Raw genomic sequence first — 17,532 nt, forward strand, 5'->3', positions numbered from 1 at the left:
CTTGTGGAACTTAAGAAGGGAGGTAGCGGCCATGATGTGCAGCGGTAGGTCGTTCCACATTGTGGGGGCGTGACCCTTTCTTCATTCTTTCATTCACCCCTTCTCTCCCTAGGCTTCTATAAGCTTTCAATCTTCCTTCTCTATCTTTCCCTCACCTTTCCTTATCCCTCCCTTCCCCCCCCCTCTTGTCTTCTTACCATCTTTTCTGTTCTTCCTATTCTTCACTTTTTTTCTTTTCCCCATCCTCTAGTCACTTCCTCTTGTCCTATCCTTTGCCCCTTAGTCTAAGTTTACCTTTGTGAATTGGGCCCTCAGACTTCAGGCCACCATTCAGACCTATTGTTTCAACTATTGGTTCATTGACTGAACCCCTCTCAAAATTTGTGGATGTGTATTTGGCTCCTTTAGTCAGCAACCTGCCAGCTTTTGTGAGGGATACGGGAGATCTTATTTCCAAAATAGAGGGCATCGAATTTAATCCCCTCACGGATATCATGGTCTCCATGGATATCGAGGCCCTTTATTCTAATATACCTCTTACTGGGGCTTTGGAAGCCGTTAGGAGTGTCCTAACTGAGGACACGAATGATCTGGACAATCTCTTCATCCTGGAATGCTTGGCTATTGTTCTCAATGAGAACTATTTTGAATTTGACCGTACTGTATACAAACAGACATTGGGCATCAGCATGGGAGCCGCTTGTGCTCCTAATGTGGCAAATTTATATATGGGGGTGTTTGAGAAAAGATTTATATATAATGAAGTGGCTCCATTCTCGGAGAATATCACTCATTATTGTAGATTTATTGACGACATCTTCTTTATCTGGAGAGGGATGGATGAGCAACTCTCTGAATTCATCCTTTGGATTAACCTTTGTGACCCGCACTTGAAGTTTACATCCAAAACTAGCAATGAAAAAATTGAGTTTTTGGATATTTGGATAGAGGCCATTGAAAATCATATTGAAGTATCTCTATACACCAAACCAACGGCCCGTAATACTCTGCTGCAATATCACAGTTTCCACCCGCGCAGTCAAAAAGACAGTATCCCTTTTAGCCAGTTCCTGCGTCTCCGCAGGAACTGTACCTGTATGCGATCCTTTGAAGAACACGCGGAGACCCTCAAAAAGAAATTGAGAAATAGAGGATATCCTTATAGGATTATTAAGGATTCCTACAAAAGGGCAAAATACTATAATCGTGACACTCTTTTGACTCCCAAAAGCAAAAGTTCACAAGAGAAATTGGTCTGTGTTACCAAGCACTCGACTTTCAACAACAAACTACGCCAAGCAATCAACTCTTCATGGCATATTCTTAACTCTGGTAATCAACAGAAAGATCTTCCCAAACCGATTTTTGCCTTTCGAAGGAACAGAAATTTGAGAAACATCTTGGTTAAATCTATGATGCCCATTGGAAACCCTTTGGTCCAGCGTTCCATTATGGGTTCTAAACCTGTCCTGGGCACCCACAAGTGCGGTGGATGCCAGGCATGCCCATTTGTCAAAACTACTCCGATCCTTAAATGGGGCAAAAAGACTTTCTCCTTCAATGAAATGTCTAACTGCAGGACGACCAACGTTATTTATTTAATCCTGTGCCCCTGTGGCAAAGGCTATGTGGGGGAGACAAGCAGAGAGATGCGTGTTCGTTTTTGCGAGCATAAATCTTCCATTAACACCAAACGTTCAGGAGCTCCCCTTGTCAAACACTGGCTTGAGAGACAGCATCTGATTAAAGATCTAAAATGGCTTATTTTGGAACACGTTAAAATACCCATTGATCATAACACTGAAGCATACAGAAGAAAAAGAGAAGTCTTCTGGATTTTTACCCTTCAGACATTTGAAAATGGTCTTAATGAAAGCCTTCCCTGGGAAAACGCGATCTATTGAGATCCGGATCCTCAGTGATACCCGGTACTATATATACTCAGCCTCTACCTTTTATCTTTTGGTAGATTTTTTACCCTATTTTTGATCGTGGAGTGTTATCTCCTTTTTTTTAGGATATGCAGCATTTGTTCGTTACATATATAATCAGTCTACCCCCTATAGAGTCTACCTTACGTATAGAGGATTACTTTATGAGGATCTATTGTTAGCTATATTTACATTGGTCCCTTATTACCCTAATAGCGGGTTCATGTTTAGGCTTTTTCCTTCTTTTGCCGGCACCGGGGAACCATTGTTTTTCCCATTATAATATGGCGCCCGTTTTCGACTATGATCCGCATTTCTACTATGTCTCACAACTCTTTGGTTTATCCATTTAGTTTTTGTGGCTCCCGTCCTGATTGTCTGTTCCATAATGGCGGTCGCCGTTAGCTTGTTTTTTTGAGGTAAAAAATTCTTACTACATCGGAACCACAGAGTCCTTTAAGCACTATCAGGTAAGAATCCTTCCTGACTAGAACTTTCACTACCGTCATTTCCCTGGACATTTTAGTACATCGATTTAGTAATTGGGCCCTTCGACCCGATACCCCGTTCCAAGATGGCAGCCACCGCTAGCTTATGCTTCGAGGCTAATAGCCCTACAATCACGGGATTACTGAGTTCTCTAACTACCATCAGGTGAGAACAATTTCGTCCTTTAACCCCCTCCCCCACCCCATTTTGAGCTATACCTTAAGTATTTAAGAAGCACACTCACTTGAGTCACGCTAGAATTGGCGGTGGGGATACAGAGAGGCCACTGCTCAGGAACCCATGATTTATCTCCGAACTTTATTCTGCCAAGTAAGTTTGCGCAAGTATCTGGGATGCCCTGTAGCTTCTGAACTCCTTTTGCTGATAGTTAGTCCAGTACTGGTTCATTAGTGCTCGTTTTCATAGAATCTCCCTCAGCACTGGTTTTTCCCTCTACTATCCTTCATATATGATAGACTACCATTTCTTGGTTCTCGTGGTAACAACGGGTTGGGCTACAACCTTGTATTCTTAAGTGATCTACCCACTGTAAAGTAATAGTGATTTTATAGAACCTCTTAGCATCCTATGGCCATATACACGTAAACTACTTTGCCTGGTGAGGTGCTATCTAGGCTACTATCATTAGACTGAATTTAACTACGTCTTGCGTTTATACTTTACCTGGAGTTCTATTCTCTGGTCCTCAGTTACTGTTGTCATTCTAAGGAGCATTGTCGCGTTCCCGCTTTTTTACAGATTAATGTAAACAAAGACTGACCCTGGATCATAATTAAAGCAAGACGGCTTCTATCGATTCCATTAGGATCTGGACTGTGCTAACAGTAGCCACTACCACCTTGTGAATCACTCTATTGTTCCATGTAAGTTCTATGTACTTATTTTTGAACTTCCATTATATGGGCTGTAATAATCGGCTAGTTGCATTTGTTACATTTTCTTAAGGCTTAGGAGTTATGAAGGTTCTCCTAGGTTCATCTAGATATATATTTTTTCTTTCTAGCCCTTGGATGTACACTGCCGAACAGGAAATAGCTCAGGGATCTATAAGCTTCCCATTGGGCACCCTTGGGGTACCGTGACCTTGGGATATTCCTCGCCTACCCCATTCTTGGTCATTTTGGTCGTGAGACCTCTTCTGATGTTTACAAGTGTGTATTATATTTTTACATCACTCATTTTCTTTTGGGATTACACGTTCAGGTGTCTACATACTCTCACTTGCCACCCACTCATGGTCCTAGACTGTTGAATATTTCCCCTAGCCTTTTGTTCTTGATTTCCTGTTTATAACTAGAAATCTTTCCATTCTTTTTCTCCTTCCATCTGTTTTGTTCTCTAACTCTCCCTTGTGTTCTGGCTACCTTGAAGTATAGTGGTATTTTTTATATATTTTATTACATTTATGGATAACATAGGTCTCTCTTCTTCCACAGACAAGACTCACGAGGCACAAAAAGTTTATTCTTTTCAGTTACCATTGAATTATTCTTCGACTTGTTATAATTAAGTTGAATTTATGCTTGTCCTTTGAATTGCCATCAACGCCCTGAGGAAGGAAGGCTCCGAAACGCGCGTCGGCATACCTGTTGATTGGCGTATCTGCTTGTTTGTTCTTTATGTTTATTCATTGTACTGTCTATACATTTGTATATTATTCTGTCTGAAATATTGTACTGACTGTTATTGTTTATATGTTTCTTTGTTTTTTTGTATTTCGTAATTTGTATTGCCTTGTTGATCGTAGCCTGACGAATAGCGGGCTACACATGAATATTTCTGAATGTAAAATGGAATTATGTATTTGAAAATAGAAAAATTTATCAATAACTTTATATTTTTATGAATAAAAAAATGAAAAAAATGTTATAAAATATTGATTCCTTTCTGTGGTTTTTGAGAGGTTATCCTCTTAATTTGGGCTCCTCCTTTGTATTTTGAACTTAAACTTAGACTTCAGGTCCAGGCTTACCTTTGTGAATCGGGCCTTCTCTCTCTGCCCCTTGTGTCCTCCCCTCTTCCACGTTTTCACTATCGTACTTGTTGTCCATCACTTTACCTCCCATCCCTTTAGTCTTCCTGACCCTCGCTCCCTGCCCTTCATGCCTCTCTCTCACTTTACCACCCATCCCTTCACTCTCTGTGATCCTCACTCCCTGTCCTTCTACCATCTCTCTTGCTTTCCCTCCCATCCATTCACTCTCACTGACTCTCACAGCCTTTGCTCCCCCTCTCTCTCATACATTACCTCCCATCTCTTCACTCTTCCTGACTCTCGGTCCTTATCCCCTCTCTCACACTTTACCTCCCTTGCCTTACACTCTCGCTGTCCCTCGCACCCTGTCCCCACTCCACGTCCTCCTCCCCTCTTCCTAGCTTTCTATTTTTCACACTTTACCTCTTATCCTTTCGCTATCCCTGACCCTCTCTCCCTGTCCTTCTCTTCTCTCTCTTACTTTACTTTCCATCCATTCACTCTGTGACCCTCACTTCCTGTCCTTCTCCCTTCTCTCTCTCTCACACTTTACCTCTTCTCTCTTCACACCCTTTGTCCCTCACAGCATGCCCTTCTTCCCTCTCACACTTTACCTCTTATCCCTTCACTTTCCCTGACCCTCACTCTCTGTCCTTCTCTCTCTTACTTTACTTTCCATCCCTTCACTCTCACTGACCCTCAATCACTTTACCTCCCATCCCTTCACTCTCGCTGACCCTCTCTCACTTTACCTCCCATCCCTTCACTCTCACTGACCCTCTCTCACTTTACCACACATCCCTTCACTCTCACTGACCCTCTCTCACTTTACCACCCATAGCTTCACTCTCACTGACCCTCTCTCACTTTACCTCCCATCCCTTCACTCTCACTGACCCTCTCTCACTTTCCCTCCCATCCCTTCACTCTCACTGACCCTCTCTAACTTTACCTCCCATCCCTTCACTCTCACTGACCCTCAATCACTTTACCTCCCATCCCTTCACTCTCGCTGACCCTCTCTCACTTTACCACCATCCCTTCACTCTCACTGACCCTCTCTCACCTTACCACCCATCCCTTCACTCTCACTGACCCTCTCTCACTTTACCACCCATACCTTCACTCTCACTGACCCTCTCTCACTTTCCCTCCCATCCCTTCACTCTCACTGACCCTCTCTCACTTTCCCTCCCATCCCTTCACTCTCACTGACCCTCTCTCACTTTACCTCCCACCCCTTCACTCTCCCTGACCCTCTCTCCCTGTGCTTCCCCCTCTTTCACTTTACCTCCATGCCTTCACTCTTCCTGACCCTCGCTTCCGGTCCTTATTCCCTCTCACACTTTCCCTCCCATACCTTCACTCTCACTGACCCTCTCTCACTTTCCCTCCCATCCCTTCACTCTCACTGACCCTCTCTCACTTTACCACTCATACCTTTACTCTCCCTGACCCTCTCTCCCTGTGCTTCCCCCCTCTTTCACTTTACCTCCCATCCCTTCACTCTCCCTGACCCTCTCTCACTTTACCACCCATCCCTTCACTCTCACTGACCCTCTCTCACTTTACCTCCCACCCCTTCACTATCACTGACCCTCTCTCACTTTCCCTCCCATCCCTTCACTCTCACTGACCCTCTCTCACTTTCCCACCCATCCCTTCACTCTCACTGACCCTCTCTCACTTTACCTCCCACCCCTTCACTCTCACTGACCCTCTCTCACTTTCCCTCCCATCCCTTCACTCTCACTGACCCTCTCTCACTTTATCTTCCACCCCTTCACTCTCCCTTACCCTCTCTCCCTGTGCTTCCCCCCTCTCTCACTTTACCTCCCACCCCTTCACTCTTCCTGACCCTCTCTCCCTGTGCTTCCCCCCTCTCTCACTTTACCTCCCACCCCTTCACTCACCCTGACCCTCTCTCCCTGTGCTTCCCCCCTCTTTCACTTTACCTCCATGCCTTCACTCTTCCTGACCCTCTCTTCCGGTCCTTATTCCCTCTCACACTTTCCCTCCCATATCTTCACTCTCACTGACGCTCTCTCACTTTCCCTCCCATCCCTTCACTCTCACTGACCCTCTCTCACTTTCCCTCCCATCCCTTCACTCTTCCTGACCCTCGCTCCCGGTCCTTATCCCCTCTCACACTTTACCTCCCATCCCTTCACTCTCCCTGCCCCTCACTCCCTGCCCCCCCTCCTCATCCTTCTACCCTCTTCCTAGCTTTCTATTTTACACACTTTACCTCTTATCCTTTCACTATCCCTGACCCTCACTCCCTGTCCTTTTCTTCTCTCTCTCACTTTACTTTCCATCCCTTCACTCTTTGTGACCCTCACTTCCTGTCTTTCTCCCTTCTCTCTCTCTCTCTCTCTCTCACACTTTACCTCTTCTCTCTTCACACCCTTTGTGCCTCACACCATGCCCTTCTTCCCTCTCACACTTTACATCTTATCCCTTCACTTTCCCTGACCCTCACTCTCTGTCCTTCTCTCTCTTACTTTACTTTCCATCCCTTCACTCTCTGTGGCCCCCGGTTCCCATCCCTCTCCCCTCTCTCACTTTACCTCCCATCCCTTCACTCTCACTGACCCTCTCTCACTTTACCTCCCATCCCTTCACTCTCACTGACCCTCTCTAACTTTACCTCCCATCCCTTCACTCTCACTGACCCTCTCTCACTTTACCTCCCATCCCTTCACTCTCACTGACCCTCTCTCACTTTACCACCCATCCCTTCACTCTCACTGACCCTCTCTCACTTTACCACCCATCCCTTCACTCTCACTGACCCTATCTCACTTTACCACCCATACCTTCACTCTCACTGACCCTCTCTCACTTTCTCTCCCATCCCTTCACTCTCACTGACCCTCTCTCACTTTACCACCCATCCCTTCACTCTCACTGACCCTCTCTCACTTTACCACCCATCCCTTCACTCTCACTGACCCTATCTCACTTTACCACCCATACCTTCACTCTCACTGACCCTCTCTCACTTTACCTCCCATCCCTTCACTCTTCCTGACCCTCCTTCCCGGTCCTTATCCCCTCTCACACTTTACCTCCCATCCCTTCACTCTCCCTTCCCCTCACTCCCTGTCCCCCCTCCTCGTCCTTCTACCCTCTTCCTAGCTTTCTATTTTACACACTTTACCTCTTACCCTTTCACTAACCCTGACCCTCTCTCCCTGTCCTTCTCTTCTCTCTCTCCCTTTACTTTCTATTGCTTCACTCTTTGAAACCCTCATACCCTGTCCTTATCCCTTCTCTCTCTCTCTCTCCCACTTTACCTCCCATCCCTTCACACCCTGCCCTTCTTCCCTCTCTCACTTTACCTCCCACCCCTTCACTCTCCCTGACCCTCTCTCCCTGTCCTTCTCTTCTCTCTCTCCCTTTACTTTCCATCGCTTCACTCTTTGAACCCCTCACACCCTGTCCTTCTCCTTTCTCTCTCTCTCTCTTTCTCACTTTACCTCCCATCCCTTCACACCCTTTGTCCCTCACACCCTGCCCTTCTTCTCTCTCTCACTTTACCTCCCACCCCTTCACTCTACCTGACCCTCACTCCCTGTCCTTCACCCCTCTCTCTCACTTTACCCTCCATCCCTTCAGTCTCTGTGACCCTCGGTTCCTGTCCTTCACCCCTCTCTCTCACTTTACCTCCCATCCCATCCCTTCCCTTTCCCTGACCCTTGCACCCTGCCATTTTTCCCTCTCACACTTTACCTTCCATCCCTTTGCCCTCGCTCCCTGTCCATCTTCCTCTCTCTCACTTCACCTACGAACTGTTCACTCTCCCTGACCCTCGCTTCCTGTCCTCAACCCCTCTCTCTCACTTTACCTCCCATCTCTTTACTCTTCCTGCCCCTCAAACACGGTCCTTCTCCCATCTCTCTCTCTCACACTTTACCTCTCATCCCTTCACACCCCTGACCCTCGCTCCTTGTTCTTTTCCCCTCACTCTTACTTTCCCTACCATCCCTTCACTCTCACTGACCCTCACAGCCTGTGCCTACCCCTCTCTCTCACACTTTACCACCCACCCCTTCACACTCCCTCTCTCCCTGTCCTTCTCCCCTCTCTCACTTTACCTCCCATCTCTCCACGTTCCCTGATCCTCACACACTGTCCTTCTCCCCCCTCTCTCTCTCACACTTTACCTCTCATCCCTTCACACCCCCTGGCCCTCTCTCCTTGTTCTTTTCCCTTCTCTCTTGCTTTCCCTACCATCCCTTCAATCTCACTGACCCTTACAACCTGTGCCCCCCTCTCTCTCACACTTTACCACCCATCCCTTCACACTCCCTCTCCCTCTCTCCCTGTCCTTCTCCCCACCCTCTCACTTTACCTTTCATCCCATCCCTTCACACCCTCTGTCCCTCGCACCCTGCCCTTCTCCACTCTCACTCTCACTTTACCTCCCATCTCTCCACACTCCCTGATCCTCACACGCTGTCCTTCTCCCGTCTCTCTCTCACTTTACCTCTCCTCCCTTCGCACTCCCTCTCCCACTCTCCCTCTCCCTGCCCTTATCCTCTCTCTCTTCCTCTCACCCTCTCACTTTACCTTTCCTCCCTTCATACTCCCTTCACACTCCCTGTCCCTCTCTCACTGTCCCTCTCCCCTCTCTCTCTTATTGTACCTCTCCTCCCTTCACACTCCCTGTCCCCCTCTCCCTTCCCTTCTCCCCTCTCTCTCTCTCTCTCTCTCTCTCTCTCACTCACTTTACCTTTCCTCCCTTCATACTCCCTTCACACTCCCTGTCCCTCTCTCACTGTCCCTCTCCCCTCTCTCTCACTTTACCTCTCCTCCCTTCACACTCCCTCTCCCACTCTCCCTCTCCCTGCCCTTCTCCTCTCTCTCTTCCTCTCACCTTCTCACTTTACCTTTCCTCCCTTCATAGTCCCTTCACACTCCCTGTCCCTCTCTCACTGTCCCTCTCCCCTCGCTCTCTTATTGTACCTCTCCTCCCTTCACACTCCATAGCCCTCTCTCCCTGCCCTTCTCCCCCGTCTCTCTCTCTCTCTCTCTCACTTTACCTTTCCTCCCTTCATACTCCCTTCTCACTCCCTGTCCCTCTCTCACTGTCCCTAACTCTCTTATTTTACCTCTTCTCCCTTCACACTCCCTGTCCCCCCTCTCTCTCTTACTTTACCTCTACTCCCTTCACACTCCCTCTCTCCCTGTCTTTCGCCCCCTCTCTGTCTCTCTCATTTTACCTGTCCTCCCTTCACACTCCCTGTCCCTCTCTCACTGTCCTTCATCCCTCTTCGTAGCCGTCTCCCTCCCACTGTCCGTTCACCCCACTGCCCTCTCTTACCTCTCTCCGTCCCCCTTTGTGCCTCTCCCCTCTTGTTTACCCTCTATCTTTCTCGCCCTCTCCTTGTCCGTTCTTTCTCGCCCCCTCTCATTCCTGTTCCCTCTCACATCCTCTCACTTACGCCCTCGCTCTCCTCTCTGCCATTCTCCTCTCCTCCCTGCCCTCCTCCCCTTTCTCTCCACCTTTATCTCTTCTGTCTCTGATCCTCTCTCAGTTCTTTCCCGCCCCTCCCTCCCGTGAGTCGCTTCCCTCCACTTACCCCTGAACCCCCTCCTGCCCCTGAGCCCCCGCCCCCTCCCCGCTGGAAGCTGCAGGAAGTGTTAAAGGGGCGGATAGGGCTCAGACGGTCATTTAGTGTTCGGAGCCTCTGGGCCAATGGTGAGCGGGAGCCGCGGGCAGCGCTCTCAGCTGGCAGGCATTTAAATGTCCAGACAGCCCGGCGCTGCCCCACTGGCACTGGACACCGGGCCTCCCCAGGCTGTGCGCGCGTGGAGCTGGCTAGCAACCTCGGCGCTGGGCTCTGCTGGGCTGACACCCGGAACCAACACTCCTGGGCTGACACCCTGAGCCCACACTCCCGGTCCTGTGCTCTGCTGACACCCTGAGCCCACACTCCTGGCCCTGGAGTCTGCTGGGCTGGCACCCTGAACCAACACCCCGGAGCTCTGCTTGGCTGGCACCTTGAACCCACATCCCTGGGCTCTGCTGGGCTGTCACCCTGTGCCCACACTCCCGGTCCTGTGCTCTGCTGACACCCTGAGCCCACACTCCTGGCCCTGGACTCTGCTGGGCTGGCACCCTGAACCAACACCCCAGAGCTCTGCTTGGCGGGCACCTTGAACATCCAGGGGCTCTGCTGGGCTGTCACCCTGTGCCCACACTCCCGGTCCTGTGCTCTGCTGACACCCTGAGCCCACACTCCTGGCCCTGGACTCTGCTGGGCTGGCACCCTGAACCCACACCCCTGGGCTCTGCTGGGCTGTCACCCTGTGCCCACGCTCCCGGCCCTGGTCTCTGCTGGGCTGCCACCCTGAGCCCAAGCTCCGGGCCCTGGTCTCTGCTGGGCTGCCACCCTGAGCCTACGCTCCCGGCCCTAGTCTCTGCTGGCTGCCACCCTGAACCCCCGCTCCTGGCCCTGGGCTCTGCGGGGCTGACACCCTGAGCCCACGCTCTCGGCCCTGGGCTCTGCTGATCCGAACCCTCTGAGCCCCCACATCCCAGCCATAGTCCCTATCTGCTTCCTCTCATATCCAACTGTCAGAGGAGTTAGGAACAGCTCAAGGCGGCCCTAAGGATAGCGCATAGAAGACAGGAAAAACTGCTCTACACACTCAGCAGGTGAGTCTGGATGGGTGGGCGGAGGGGATGGATGCATAGATAAACTGATGAGTGGAGAGATAGATAGATAGATAGATAGATAGATAGATAGATAGATAGATAGATAGATAGATAGATAGATAGATAGATAGATAGATAGATAGATAGATAGATAGATAGATAGATAGATAGATAGATCGATCTGTGGACGGCTAGGTGGGTGTATGAATGCATGGTTAGATGGGTGGGTGGATGATAGATGAATGGATAGATCAAAGATAAGTAAATTTGTGGATGGCTAGGTCGCTGTATGAATGCATGGTTGGATGGGTGGACGGAGGCACAGACGCATGTTGGCTGGTTGGATGATGAGTAGACAGGCGCACGTATCGATGGGTGGATGGATGGACAGACGATAGACAGATGCAAGAAGGATTCTGTATTGATTTATGAAGGATGGGTGGACAGGGGCACAGATGGATGTTAAATGGATGGATGATGGATGGACGAGCGCACCGATGGATTGATGGACGGACAGACGGACGGACGCAAGAAGGATTCATTTATGACGGATATTAAATGGATGGATGAGGGATGGACGGGCGCACAGATGGATGGGTGAATGGATGGATGGATGATGAGTGGACGGGAGCACCATGGATGCAGGGAAGGAAGAAGGATTCTGGATTGATTTATGATGGTTGGAAGGATGGGTGGATGAATGCCTGGTTGCACGGGTGGATCGACAGGGGCACAGATGGATGTTAAATGGATGGACAGGCACACCGATGGATTGATGAACGGACAGACGGACGGACGGAAGAAAGATTCTGGACTGATTTATGATGGATATTAAATGGATGGATGAGGGATGGACAGGCGCACAGATGGATGGATGGATGATGAGTGGACGGGAGCACCTATGGATGGATGCAGGGACGGAAGAAGGATTCTGGAATGATTTATGATGGATGGAAGGATGGGTGGATGAGGAGTGGACGGGCGCATGGATGGATGATGAGTGAACGGGAGCACCTATGGACGGATGCAGGGACGGAAGAAGGATTCTGGATTGATTTAAGATGGATGGGTGGATGAGGGATGGACGGGCGCATGGATGGATGGATGGATGATGAGTGTACGGGAGCACTGATGGATGCAGGGACGGAAGAAGGATTCTGGATTGATTTATGATGGATGGAAGGATGGGTGGATGAGGGATGGACGGGCGCACAGATGGATGGATGGGTGGATGGATGGATGGATGATGAGTGTACGGGAGCACTGATGGATGCAGGGACGGAAGAAGGATTCTGGATTGATTTATGATGGATGGAAGGATGGGTGGATGAGGGATGGACGGGCGCACAGATGGATGGATGGGTGGATGGATGGATGGATGATGAGTGTACGGGAGCACTGATGGATGCAGGGACGGAAGAAGGATTCTGGATTTATTTATGATGGATGGAAGGATGGGTGGATGAGGGATGGACGGGCGCACAGATGGATGGATGGGTGGATGGATGGGTGGATGATGAGTGTACGGGAGCACTGATGGATGCAGGGACGGAAGAAGGATTCTGGATTTATTTATGATGGATGGAAGGATGGGTGGATGAGGGATGGACGGGCGCACAGATGGATGGATGGGTGGATGGATGGATGGATGATGAGTGTACGGGAGCACTGATGGATGCAGGGACGGAAGAAGGATTCTGGATTGATTTATGATGGATGGAAGGATGGGTGGATGAGGGATGGACGGGCGCACAGATGGATGGATGGGTGGATGGATGGATGGATGATGAGTGTACGGGAGCACTGATGGATGCAGGGACGGAAGAAGGATTCTGGATTTATTTATGATGGATGGAAGGGTGGGTGGATGAGGGATGGACGGGCGCATGGATGGATGGATGGATGGATGATGAGTGGACAGAAGCACTGATGGATGCAGGGACGGAAGAAGGATTCTGGATTGATTTAAGATGGATGGGTGGATGAGGGATGGACGGGCGCATGGATGGATGGATGGATGGATGGATGGATGGATGGATGGATGATGAGTGGACGGGAGCACTGATGGATGCAGGGACGGAAGAAGGATTCTGGTTTGATTTAAGATGGATGGAAGGATGGGGGGATGAATGGGATCTCATGGATAGATATTAGGTAGGTGAAAAGAGAGGTAGCTGGAAACATGGACAGTGGATTGGATGAATGAATGAATGAAGGTAGATGCACTCATGCATTGCGCAGCTGCACGCCATGGCCAATTGGAAGATGACGTGCGAGAAATTATCCATGGGTTCCATGTAGCTTCTAGCGGTGTGAAGTCTGGTGCCTGGTAGCAGCTAGAGCGCTGCCGGGTTTACACCGCTGCATAACTCGGTTGACTTAAAACGGTCTGGACTACTCCACTAGCAGGGCCAGAAACTGCGTAAATGGAAAAGAATTGGACGAGTAACTTCAACTCAGCGCTTAGAGGTGATCTAAGGCGCAGGTTCGGCGCTACTTTAAGGCACTGCGGGCAGCTCTCACAACCCTGCTGCTGTCTTCCTCAAGCGGACCCCAGGTTGTATCAGCTTCACAAAAGGTGCCATGGCTAGCCAAAGGGTAGCATGCACATGGCAACATGTCATTTTGCTTAAGGCACCAACATTCTTCGCAGCGCTGTACAAATAATCAACATTATCCTATACGGACGACAGAGGGCACCGTGGCACTACTTGGTCTGTTGGCATCCTTCAGCGCTACCCCTCCCCGCCTGGCCCCCATAGGTTGGGCGCTAGCTCAGTGGGTCGACCAGGAGAGGCCAGCCTACTATTCCGGAATGTTTGCTTCCAGCTGCGCCTGGGGTCGCAGCCACTCAGACTGCTCTTAGATGCTAACTTACATAATGTATACATTGATCTAGAATATATATGTAATGTTTCACCTTCTCCAAAATATTTCAGGACTGGAGATTGAATAGTAGATTAGCCGCCCTCGTCCCAGTACCTGCTGCCCCCCCCTCCCCCCCCCCCCCCCGGGTAACACTGATGGCACAGAAGTGAACCTTCCCCTCTCGCATCACTGCAGGGCAAGAGTCCAAGCGGCACCCGAAGGGACCACGGGGAATGGATTCCGTTCAATGCCTACATGCCCCGCTGGCAGAGGGCATCGGGAGAGGCCAGCTCCAACGCAAAGGTTAATAAAGCCGGAGGAGTGAGGTGTGCCAGGGCCTGACACACACCCTGGAGCACGCCAAGGGTTGGCGAGGCACACACCCGGACGGAAGGATGCCTCTGTGATTGGAGCGACGCCATCAGCGTCAGGTCCGGGGTGCCGCTGCCTGACTGGGCCATTCATGGACCAAAAGCGAGCCCTGGGCGGCACGGCCACGAACTGTTTTTTTAGCCGTCCTAAATAGCGCGGATCTGATTCCAGTGAGCAGCGCGGCGCTTTATGGAGACCATTTTATTGTAGCATGAGGTGTTTCAGCTTGAAGGTCATGGTGTTGGAAGTCGAGTTGAGACCAGATTACTCAGATCAGTCTGTGATGGGCTCTGGGAGCTGGGGCATGTACTGGGCAGTACAGCATAGATATATTCTATTATGTGTTTGCATTACTTCTATTCCTAGTTTGAGGACAGATGTTCACAGAGTCACACAATTGAGCAGTCAAGCGCCGGAACTGGGATTATAGCGTTCAGCTCTGTAGTTTCCAAGGTCTCCCACACACTCTCCTATGGACATCCAAGTGCAACTGTGTAGGATGCGGGTTAGTGCCTGAGCCTCCTGCGGTTCACAGCCTGTGGAGTAAGGGAATGTTTATGCACAATCACAAGAGTGTAAGGGGAGGGGGGCACCACTCTTGACCAGTGCGTGCACTGGATGCGTTGTCCAGCTGTACCCAGACAGTAACCAACTGGATCTTTCACAGTGTTTGTGAAAAACGTGCCTGTTGGCTGAGGCTTGTGGGACGCACTAGGCGCTATCTCTCGCATCAGACACACTAACATGCGAGTTCTTAAAGCTCCCTGAAATAAATGTTAATACCTCAAAACATGACATGCCCGTAGGAAAATATCAGGTGCGGAACAAACCAGCCTGTGCTCTGTCAATCAGCCTTTGTATAGCGCCTTCCACACATAGGGGCTTATTTACGAGCCCCTTGCTCCACTTTTGCGTCACTTTCCCCTTGTTAAAATGACGCAAAAGTGGCGCAAGGGGCTTGTAAATAAGCCCCATAGTTTGGCACCTAAGCACTTTCTCATTCTAGGCGCCCTTTTTATGGCGTCGGGGACTTCCCTTACCTGCTGTTGCTTGGTTGTGTGTTCTTGGCCAGAGGCTTGTTAAGCGCCTGACCTAACAGTGTCTGCTGATTGAAGTGAAAGTAAGATGAGTTTGATTATTTTAAACATGTGTCGTGTGTCACTTGTGTTCTCTGTTTCCTTATTTCTCGATGTAAATAACTTATTGGTTCGTTTCCTTCTCACCAAATTACAATGTTTTTTAATTAATCGTCAAAACGAAGTATTAATTCACTTAGGCCCAGGGATGGGTGTTGCAAGATTGCCCTTTTGCGTTCAAGGGGTAGTCAGATGTCCCTGTACCGAGTGTTTCTATAGCGTATTGCCAGCCAGACGTATACCTCTTCGTATGTGATATGTTGCACATGACGGTATCATATATTTGGGTGCCTTTCTTCGAATGGTTCTAAGATGTATGTCGGTATGAAGAGAGAAAAGTACTTTTCAGCGGGTCAGCTGGCAGGACTGCGACGGGTATGGCTTCGGTGATTGGTTGCAGGGCGAGGATGTCAAGGGGGTGTTTGTGAAAGGGAAATTAATTCACACTTTAGCGAATGTTATCATGAAAAGATTCCCTGCCCCTGGTGTGTCTTCAATGACTGTTATCACCTTGAGCTTCCCAAGAAAATTACAAACTGCAAAATAATCTGCCAGGGGCAAAATATGCCTTTGTTGAACGATCTAGGGGCCTTATCACGAGACAACTGCCTCCTGCCCAAGTTATGTCACCCATACTGAAGGCAAGGGAGCAAACATAGCGCCTAGATGACTTATCTCGATGCCCCCCCCCCCCCTTGAATATTCACAAATGTGAGTAGACATGCTTTCTGGGTGTAGGAAAGGTTTAGAAAACTCCTTCTGTGTATTACCTTTAAAAAAGCGCAATAGCTCGTTTTCTATATAGTGCTTTGTGCTGCACTTCTGCAATTTCAAAGCACTGTAAATAATCGATGTTGCTATGAAATGATCTCTTTAGTATTCTGCTAAGTATTGTCGATTAACAGGCAGTGTGATAAGTGAAGCTCTGCGAGTCCCGTTCTGACGGGGTGGTGGATCTTTGTGACATGAAGTGATTCCGAGTGGCAGAAGGGAGGCCTTTACTGTGAGTTAATGCCCGCTTTCTGAGAAAGCTGATTGGCTTGCACGGTATGAATTCTACTGCATGTGCTAAGAAGATGCAAGCAATGGGATACTTAGGGCCTCATTTATGAGGTTTTGCCGTAGGGCAGAGCCACCGCCGCAGGCCTTCTCGCTGCGCTGCCCTACGGCAAAAGAATAGGGCAGGAATGTGCCGTATCTATCAGATATGGCATGTTCCTGTCCTTTCTCCCCCACTGGTGCACAATGGGCTGCCGTGCACCAACGCAGGCACCTTTGCACCATGGTGCAAGGGAGCCCTCGTTACGGGAATTATCATTTTTTTGCAGGAAGGGAAACCTCGCACAAAAACAATCACAAGAGGCTTTTTCCTCAGTCTGCAGCACACACAGAAAGTGGAAAAGCGAGGAGAAATAAAGATATTTCTCCCTGTTGTGCCTCCCTTGCACCGAGGCATACGTTTTTGGAGCTGCCTCAGTTATGATTTCTCGTAAATCTGGGGCAGTGTCAAAAATCCATGGATGTTGCTCCAGCAACACCCATTGCACGCCCCTTTAAGGCAGAAAACTGCATTAAAAGGAACAATATTTCCCAGGCAACATTTAGCTAAAAGTGGCATAGTGCTGTCTTGTAAATATGGAGCAGGCTCCTGCGCCTCCGAAGCATCACAAAAAGTGACGTTCCGGCAGCGCAAGGGGCCTCATAAATGAGACCCTCTGGGCCTTATTTATGAGCCTGTTACGCTGCAGTTGCATCACTTTTTGTGATGCTGCGGCGGCGTAAAATATGCACCACACTATGCTATATTTACAAAGTGACGCATCTAGGCAGATGCGTCACTTTGTGTACCCCTGCGCTACCTACGACAGGTATTATGTAGACAGGGTGGGCGTGCCGGCACAGAATAGAAGTGTTGCAGGCGTAAGGAGTGACGCAGACCCTTTCATATTTGCTAGAGTTGTGTCTGTTTTCAGGTACACCCCAGCAATGCGCCACTTTTGCGCCTAGAGATACGTCAGGAATACTGACGTATCTGTACCTCCTTGCGACATGGAACGCTGTACAGTAAATACG

The 17,532-nt window shown here is 49.4% G+C and overlaps 1 protein-coding gene across 1 annotated transcript in view; it reads left to right on the top strand.

Annotated features, from left to right (window-relative positions):
* Positions 1–9,944: 9,944 nt before the first annotated feature.
* The window catches only part of GREM1 (gremlin 1, DAN family BMP antagonist), an 87,689-nt gene continuing 80,101 nt past the window's right edge, over positions 9,945–17,532 (top strand). Inside the window, exon 1 of the mRNA XM_085627320.1 lies at positions 9,945–11,083. The gene's annotated coding sequence lies outside the window, so the exon portion shown is untranslated. The remainder of the gene's footprint in view (positions 11,084–17,532) is intronic.

The sequence above is a fragment of the Triturus cristatus genome, chromosome 9, assembly GCF_964204655.1.
Source record: "Triturus cristatus chromosome 9, aTriCri1.1, whole genome shotgun sequence".
NCBI classification, from domain to species: Eukaryota; Metazoa; Chordata; class Amphibia; order Caudata; family Salamandridae; genus Triturus; species Triturus cristatus.